The sequence below is a fragment of the Fukomys damarensis genome, unplaced genomic scaffold, assembly GCF_012274545.1.
Source record: "Fukomys damarensis isolate Sample0158 unplaced genomic scaffold, DMR_v1.0_HiC HiC_scaffold_37, whole genome shotgun sequence".
Lineage (NCBI taxonomy): Eukaryota > Metazoa > Chordata > Mammalia > Rodentia > Bathyergidae > Fukomys > Fukomys damarensis.
Window position 1 is genome coordinate 47,778,214 of NW_022900949.1, and position 6,953 is coordinate 47,785,166.

A 6,953-nucleotide genomic window follows, 5' to 3' on the forward strand; every position below is an offset into this window, starting at 1 on the left:
CACCAAAGTGTCTTTTCTGGCAGCCACAGGTGGGCCTGATGGTAGCAGCCCTCGTCCCCCAGCCTTCTCTCCCAGCTTCTGCTGCAGTGTCCTGACTGGCCTCCTGTCCCGTTCCATCCCTTTAAGCACACTCTTCCTCCCTACACTTTACACACAGGACCACGTGTCTGAGAACCAGGTGGGCCCTGCACCTGCTTGCCACATCACAACTGGTCTCTCTACCTGGAAAACCCTGTTTCTCCCAGCTTTCAAAGCCCAGCTGATGGAGAAAGCTTTTTGGAAGAGGAAGGAGAGTGGAGATAAATGTAAGAGTTTGGTGGACCATACTCAAGATTTCTCAAGGCATGGCAGCAAATGTCTAAGTGCTTTTAATAAAAACACCCCCTAGCATCCGCTACCTTGTGGAACTGCCATATCTTTGAAGGTGTTCCGTGCAGATGCTGGGCCACCTGAGGGTTGAGTTAAGGGCTCACAAGTACGTTTCCAGGAGACACCCTAAGAGGCATTCCTTAGCCATTCTTCCTACAGCCGGGCACTGCTACCTCCATTCCTGCCATTCCCCCATGACCACAATCACGGATCACCACCAATAGAACCACTCATTTGTAGCAGACATTGTTTCAACTGTCTCATTGGGATTGCTTGAAGTGTTGAAATGTGCTAGGATGTAAATCGGCCAGAAATCACTGAGCTTCTGATGTATGCTAACAGGAAGTAGGTAGTTCAGCAGGTTATAGGAAAGCATGAGTCAAGTGTGGGGGCACACACCTGTAGTCCCAGCACTCTGGAAGGCTGAGGCAGGAGGACTGCTAGTTTGAGGCCAGCCTGGGCAACTTAGCAGATATCAGTCCCTTCTTCCAGAAAATAAAGAAAGAGAGAGGACATTGTGTCTGCTTCCTGTCAGCATAGTAAGCAGCAATCACAGGTTCTGTGTGGGCGGACAGCTTAGAGGAAGGTGCTCAGCATAGCCAGGCAGCCAGAAAGAGCTTCTATTAGCAGGAGCGGGAGGTGGATTCTGGTAGGCTAACATCTGCCCAGAGATGAAAACCTCTGCTTTACAGGAAATTCAGCAGCAAGGGATGCTTTCTCTGAGTCAGCCCTTCAGTTCATTCCCTTTTTCTGGACTGTGACCACCCTCAGGCATCCAGGATTCATCTTTGGCCTGGGTCATAGCCAGGGAGTCACCAGCTCTAAACTGCCTCTCCTCTCCTGTCAGTGTCTCTCTTCTGGCACCTTCCTGGAGCCCTGAGGGCTCGGGGGAAGGGCCCTGTGGCCCAGTTGTGGTCCCCTCCAGAGGGCCTTGGGCGAATTTCCTGAAAGCACAGTTACACATGCCATCTGGGCAGGGGACCTGAGTACTGGCCACAGAGGTGGTGCCGGAAAGAGATTTTCTCTCCCAGCATTTCCTGGCATTGAGCGGGACCTGAGTAAATTCCAACTTGCCCTTTGAGGCTATCTGCATGGAGTGGTCTCAGGAATGCTGTTCTTCATTTCAGGGAATTCTAATAGGTGTGGCTTTTGGCCACCAGCCAGTGTGCCCAAAGGCAACTGTGCGCCAGTCACAGGTTTGACCTGTTCCCCTTTAGCAGGGTTTGAGTGAAGCTGAGGAAAGGGTTGACATGATTTTCTGAAAGGAGAGCTTGCTGAAGCCAGGGTTACTATGGGGACAAGAGATAAAATGGCTTGTCTCTGGGGTCTTTTAATTTGGATACATACTCAGAAGTAATCCTGTTGATTTTGTTTTAAAATAACACACACTGTTTCTTAAATGAAAAATGAAGCAGCAACACACCCAGAAGCAACTGAAATCTCATTGCTTGGGACAGCCGTTCTCGTTGCTGCTTTGGGAGCACCGGCAGAGCCACTCCTCTGGCATCAGCATGTCTGTTTCCCTGCACACAGCCCTAGTTGACATGACCTGGGGACTTAGGGGCCTGGGCTTGCATCAGTGGTGTGGTGACTCTTACCAAGTGCCCCTCCAGAGACTCTCTGCCTTCTCCACCCTGCCTGCTTGGAAAGAACACCCACTATGACCCTCCCAGAACCCATCCAAGGAGAGAAGATGCCTAGGCGCTGGCTCATCTTCCTTGCTCCCCAGAGGCCTCTGAGCAGTCCGCTCTCTCTTGCTCCACAGCCCTCCAACTATGCAGGGAATTTGAACCATTTCCCATGGGGCTGGCAGCCATGAAGCAATTCCCAGCCCAACCGCCCCAAATATCTGCTTTGCAAACACACAGAACAGAGAAGCATCCTGAAAATGTGATCATCAGTCAGTCACCTTAGGCAATTGTGACTGCCTCCCAGGAGTGTTTGTGCTTCCGGGATCCAACTTGAGGGTCCAATGTGGGATGTGAGGAGGAAACAGAACTCTCTGGAAGGGCCTTCTCGAGGAAATGGCATTGAGTGGTGCCCAGGCCCTTTGTGGAGATCTGGCTCCCAGCCCAGTGCTGGAATCTCTAGCCAGCCCTTGAGCTCATGTGTGTACCCTTCGTCCTCGAGATCTCTGGGCCTAGCACAGTTCTGAGCAGCAGCAAGAACCCCCTCAACCAGCCTTTGGCCACCTCTGTTTTTGTGTCCTGACTGGGTAGGGGCAGTGGCAGGGGGAGTCCATGTCAGGTCTGGCAGAGGGAGGGACCAGGGAGGCAGAAGACATAACTTTCTGAGCAGCACTAGGCTTCCAAGGAGCTCTCCAATGCCACGCTGTATGACAGCAGGCCCAATAAGGTCCTAGTGACCTACATAACCTACCAGACCTGGGGAAGGTAGGAACCCAGTGAGGGGCCAGTCTGGAGGAAGGCGAGGTGTGGAAAAGATTTATAATCCTGAGACATTGAAACCACCTAAATGTTTAGTGATGAGTGAGTGAGTCATTACATGTCCACAGGGCAGAATGTTATGTTAAAATGATTATTATGAAGACTCTTTAGCAACATTACAAATGTTTATGGTATGATATTAATTGAAAAAAAAATAAAAATACATGATTTTTTTGGCACCTGAAAGAGAAGACCAAAAAGTGATTTTTTAAAAAATATTAACTTTATTGATACATTTTAGGTATACAATGTAATGACATTCATCATTGGAAATTTGTACCTTTATATAATATATCTTGGTTCTTATTTTTCCCCATTCCCCTGCCCTCCCTTTAACCCCTCCACCCCCACCCTGTTTACAAAGATTTTGTTTCCATTTTTTCCTTTTCTCGTATTAATTCCATTCCCTTCTTTCCTTTCCCCAACCCCTCCCACTTCCCCTTCCCTTCAGACCTTTTCTTCCTATTTCACATTATCTAGTATACCAGAGATTTTTTTAAAAATAATAATTGGCCAAGTGTGGGTGTCACATGCACTATAATCCCAGCACTCTGGGGGCTGAGGCAGGAGGATCACAAATTCAAGCTAAGACTGGGCAACTTAATGAATTAGTGAGGCCCTGTCTCAGAATTTCAGAAAGGGCTGGGATGTAGCTTAGTTTGAAGACTCTGAATTCAACCCTCGAGTACCTGCCCCCCCTCCAAATGTTGGGCTAGGCATGGTGATATCACTGGTCAGGGTCCGAGGAGACCACCGGGGCAGAGATAGGAACCTAACCCACCCTACCTGTGAATAGGTTTTCAGGTTCACTAGCTCTCATTGAGGAAAAAGAATTTTCAGGACTATCAGTAAAAGTCACAGGCCAGGTTTTATTAGACAACAATTTATTATGAATTACAAGATGTAGAGTACAAGCCCTTGAGAGAAGGAAGTATCTTATCTCTTGGAACTAGGAACATTTATGCTTCTCTTGAGGGGGTGGAAACCCCAGGGAAAATGTGGCCCACCCTCCAGAAGGGTACTGGCCCATATTATATGTGCAAGCCCACTTTTTAAAAAAAAAGATTAATACTTTAAACATTCTTTGGATTCTCTTAACCTGTTCCTTTATCTTATGATCAGATTTCTGCTCTTTACTTTCTCAACTAAGCCAATTTATGGACTTTCAGTATTCCTGAGGAATTTTGGGTGTGATGAGTCCAGAAGAATGGAACTTAAATTTAACCAAGGGAATCCTGATATAGATCATCTTGGGTAACTTTGACTAGGTCTCGTAACCCCCATAAAGGACTTTTATTTTAGTTATGATTTCCTTTTCTCCTTTATACCTGTCTTTTGTTTTTTCCATTCTACTTTGCCCCACCACCACCACTCTGATCTCTTAATCTCAATGGGCACAAAAGGGTCAAGGGTCTGCCTTCTTATAACTGCTTCAGGCATTGATCTTGCTTGGCCAGGGCTCAAAAGTCTGCTCCAACTGATCCAAAGGGGACAAAGGAAGATGGTTTATATTACTTGATGAACTATCATCTTTAATAGTCATTAAGGACATTAGCAAATCACTGACACTTAAACTTCATTGTATAACCTTGTTAACAAGCAGGAATTAAATATCAAAAATAGAATATTGATGAATAGTGACTTCAAAAAACAGGTTAAGCCAGAGATTTAGCTCAGTGGTACTGCACCTGCCTTGCAGGAACAGGTCCTGAGTTTGATCCCTGCTACCAGAAAAAAAAATGTGTATGAAAGTAATAACATGGTACTCTTTCCAATCTTTGGGCCACAGATTTAGCTTAGTCCCATCTCACCTGCCTCACAAGCACAAGGTCCTGAGTTTGATCCCCAGTAAGGGGGAGAGGCAATGGTTGAAGTTAGTAGAATTTGGCATAAGCTACTATTAAGGTTAATATTAACCTTTATTTATTCTGAGGTATTTACCCAAATGTAACAGATAGAGTTAAAGAGCATACAGACTCTCTCCTGCTTGTTAAAGAAATCTAATTTTTTTCTTATTTTAGCTATAACAATGGTGAATGAATACACTTAAATAAAGATATCTGTGTTTTTGTGACCATCAGGTCATTAATTTTTTTTTAACTTGGGGTCTATTTTATACACATGAAGACCTTTTGTAATGACTGGCTCTAAATAATATAAACATATAAAATCTAAAGTAAATAACAGAAAGTTGGTTTATACCACAAAGGTGACAAAGCTTAGTCAGTAGAACATTTATATCACCATTTGTCCTGTAGGCACACCTATATAAGAAGTTAAATCTGGGGCCGGGGATTGAGCTCAGCAGTTCGGTGGCCTGCCTTACAAGTGCAAGGACCCGAGTTCAATCCCTGGTACAAAAAAAACCCCAAAAAACAAAAGAAGTTAAATCTGTACCTGGGCAGTACTTGAAAACATATTAAAATAACATAATGGGAATATAATGAGAGGTAGAGGGATACATTTTTGAAATAGCTAGTGGAACTGGGAATCAAGTTTGTATGACTGTTAAGTCATAAATGTAGCTGGAGACTACCAGTGCTGGCTAGGGCAGTGTTTGGAGTTTCTTTTATATCTAGCCTAGCTCTTTTTGTTTAATATTATTACTATTTCCCTGGCTCTCTCTCTCTCTCTCTCTCTCTCTCTCTCTCTCTCTCTTCCTCTCTCCCTCTCTCTCTTCCTCTCCCCCTCCCTCTCTCTCTCTCTCTGTCTCTGTCTCTTCTTGGTGTTTAAGAGCAAGTCAATGTAAGAACTGCATCAATCAAAACTAATTTATCTCTATATAGGCAGGTCATACTTCTCTAGTCACACTTTATATTTCTAGTCATACTTTATATTTCAAAATGCCTGATATTCAGAAAGACTATAATAGGATTAATAGAGGGAGAAGTAAGTAAATCCTTAACTATTACTTCATTTGTGCTGTAGGTTATGGCCTACTGTTTTAACATACTGTTCAGGTTCTTCTTTAGAGGTCAGATTCATGAAAAATGTTAACAGATAACATAACAAAAAAGAAAAAATTAAATAATGAGAGCAAATATAACATTTGGGATACAATTATGATGTCATTGTTATAACAGAACCATTAGGTTCCTTTTATTATCTCTAAAATACATGTAAATTCTCATTTTAGTAAGACATAACTTGTAGAAGGCTACCCTTACCCAATTACAGTATATTTAATGACATAGATTCTTATCTAAATTTACTAACTTTTTTTTAAAACTCAAGTGCCTAAGTAGAATGTACTTGTTTACAGGTATACTTTATAAATTAAAAAATGCCCAATCTTTAACCTTTACAGTGATTGGACTGCATTTTCTTTTTGACAGGGTGTAACTTTGTGGTTTGGTCTTGTCTTGGACTGCATAAGCCAGGATGGCCTTGACCTCACATTCTCCTGCCTCAGACTCCCAAGTTCTGGGATTATAAGCATGTGCGCCACCATGCTCAGCCTGCATATTGTACATCTAACTATCATAGCACAGTTACATTACAGTCACATATACCTGAGCCTGAAAAAGTCTATCACAAACAACTTTGCTTGAGGACACCAGTATGGCAAGGTGTCCTTAAGTTTTATATCTCACAGGGCTTGTACACTTGGAGAACATAAATGCATCTAAAATACAAAGAGGTTAGCAATAACTAGCACCCCAGCCTTGTAGAAATCTTTTACAAATATTAACTTAGTTTTTACTCTTAAGGTGAAACTTAGATTCTTTTAACAGGTTTACAAACTGCACTAACAAGAATTTAAAGCTATGTTAACACTTCCTGTTAGTTTAGGAAACTGTTAATGACCATAAATAGACTTATTACTCAATGTACAAGTGTATCTAATTTGTTTAATAACAAAATACTGTCTAGTGAAAGTCAATAGATATAGATCAAATTTTAAATGTCAATGTCAAATTTAAAGAGATGTCAGAAAATTTTGATAACTTTTTATGTTTCATGTCTAGAAATAATGTATAATGTATCAAAAAGAGCATATATTGATTAGTTTGTATGCATTACATTTACATAATCTTAACTTCCTATACTTTTTAACATTAGGTGAAGCACCTAAGCATATTATTCATATATATATATGAATATATACATGAAATATACAGATATTTCAGATATATA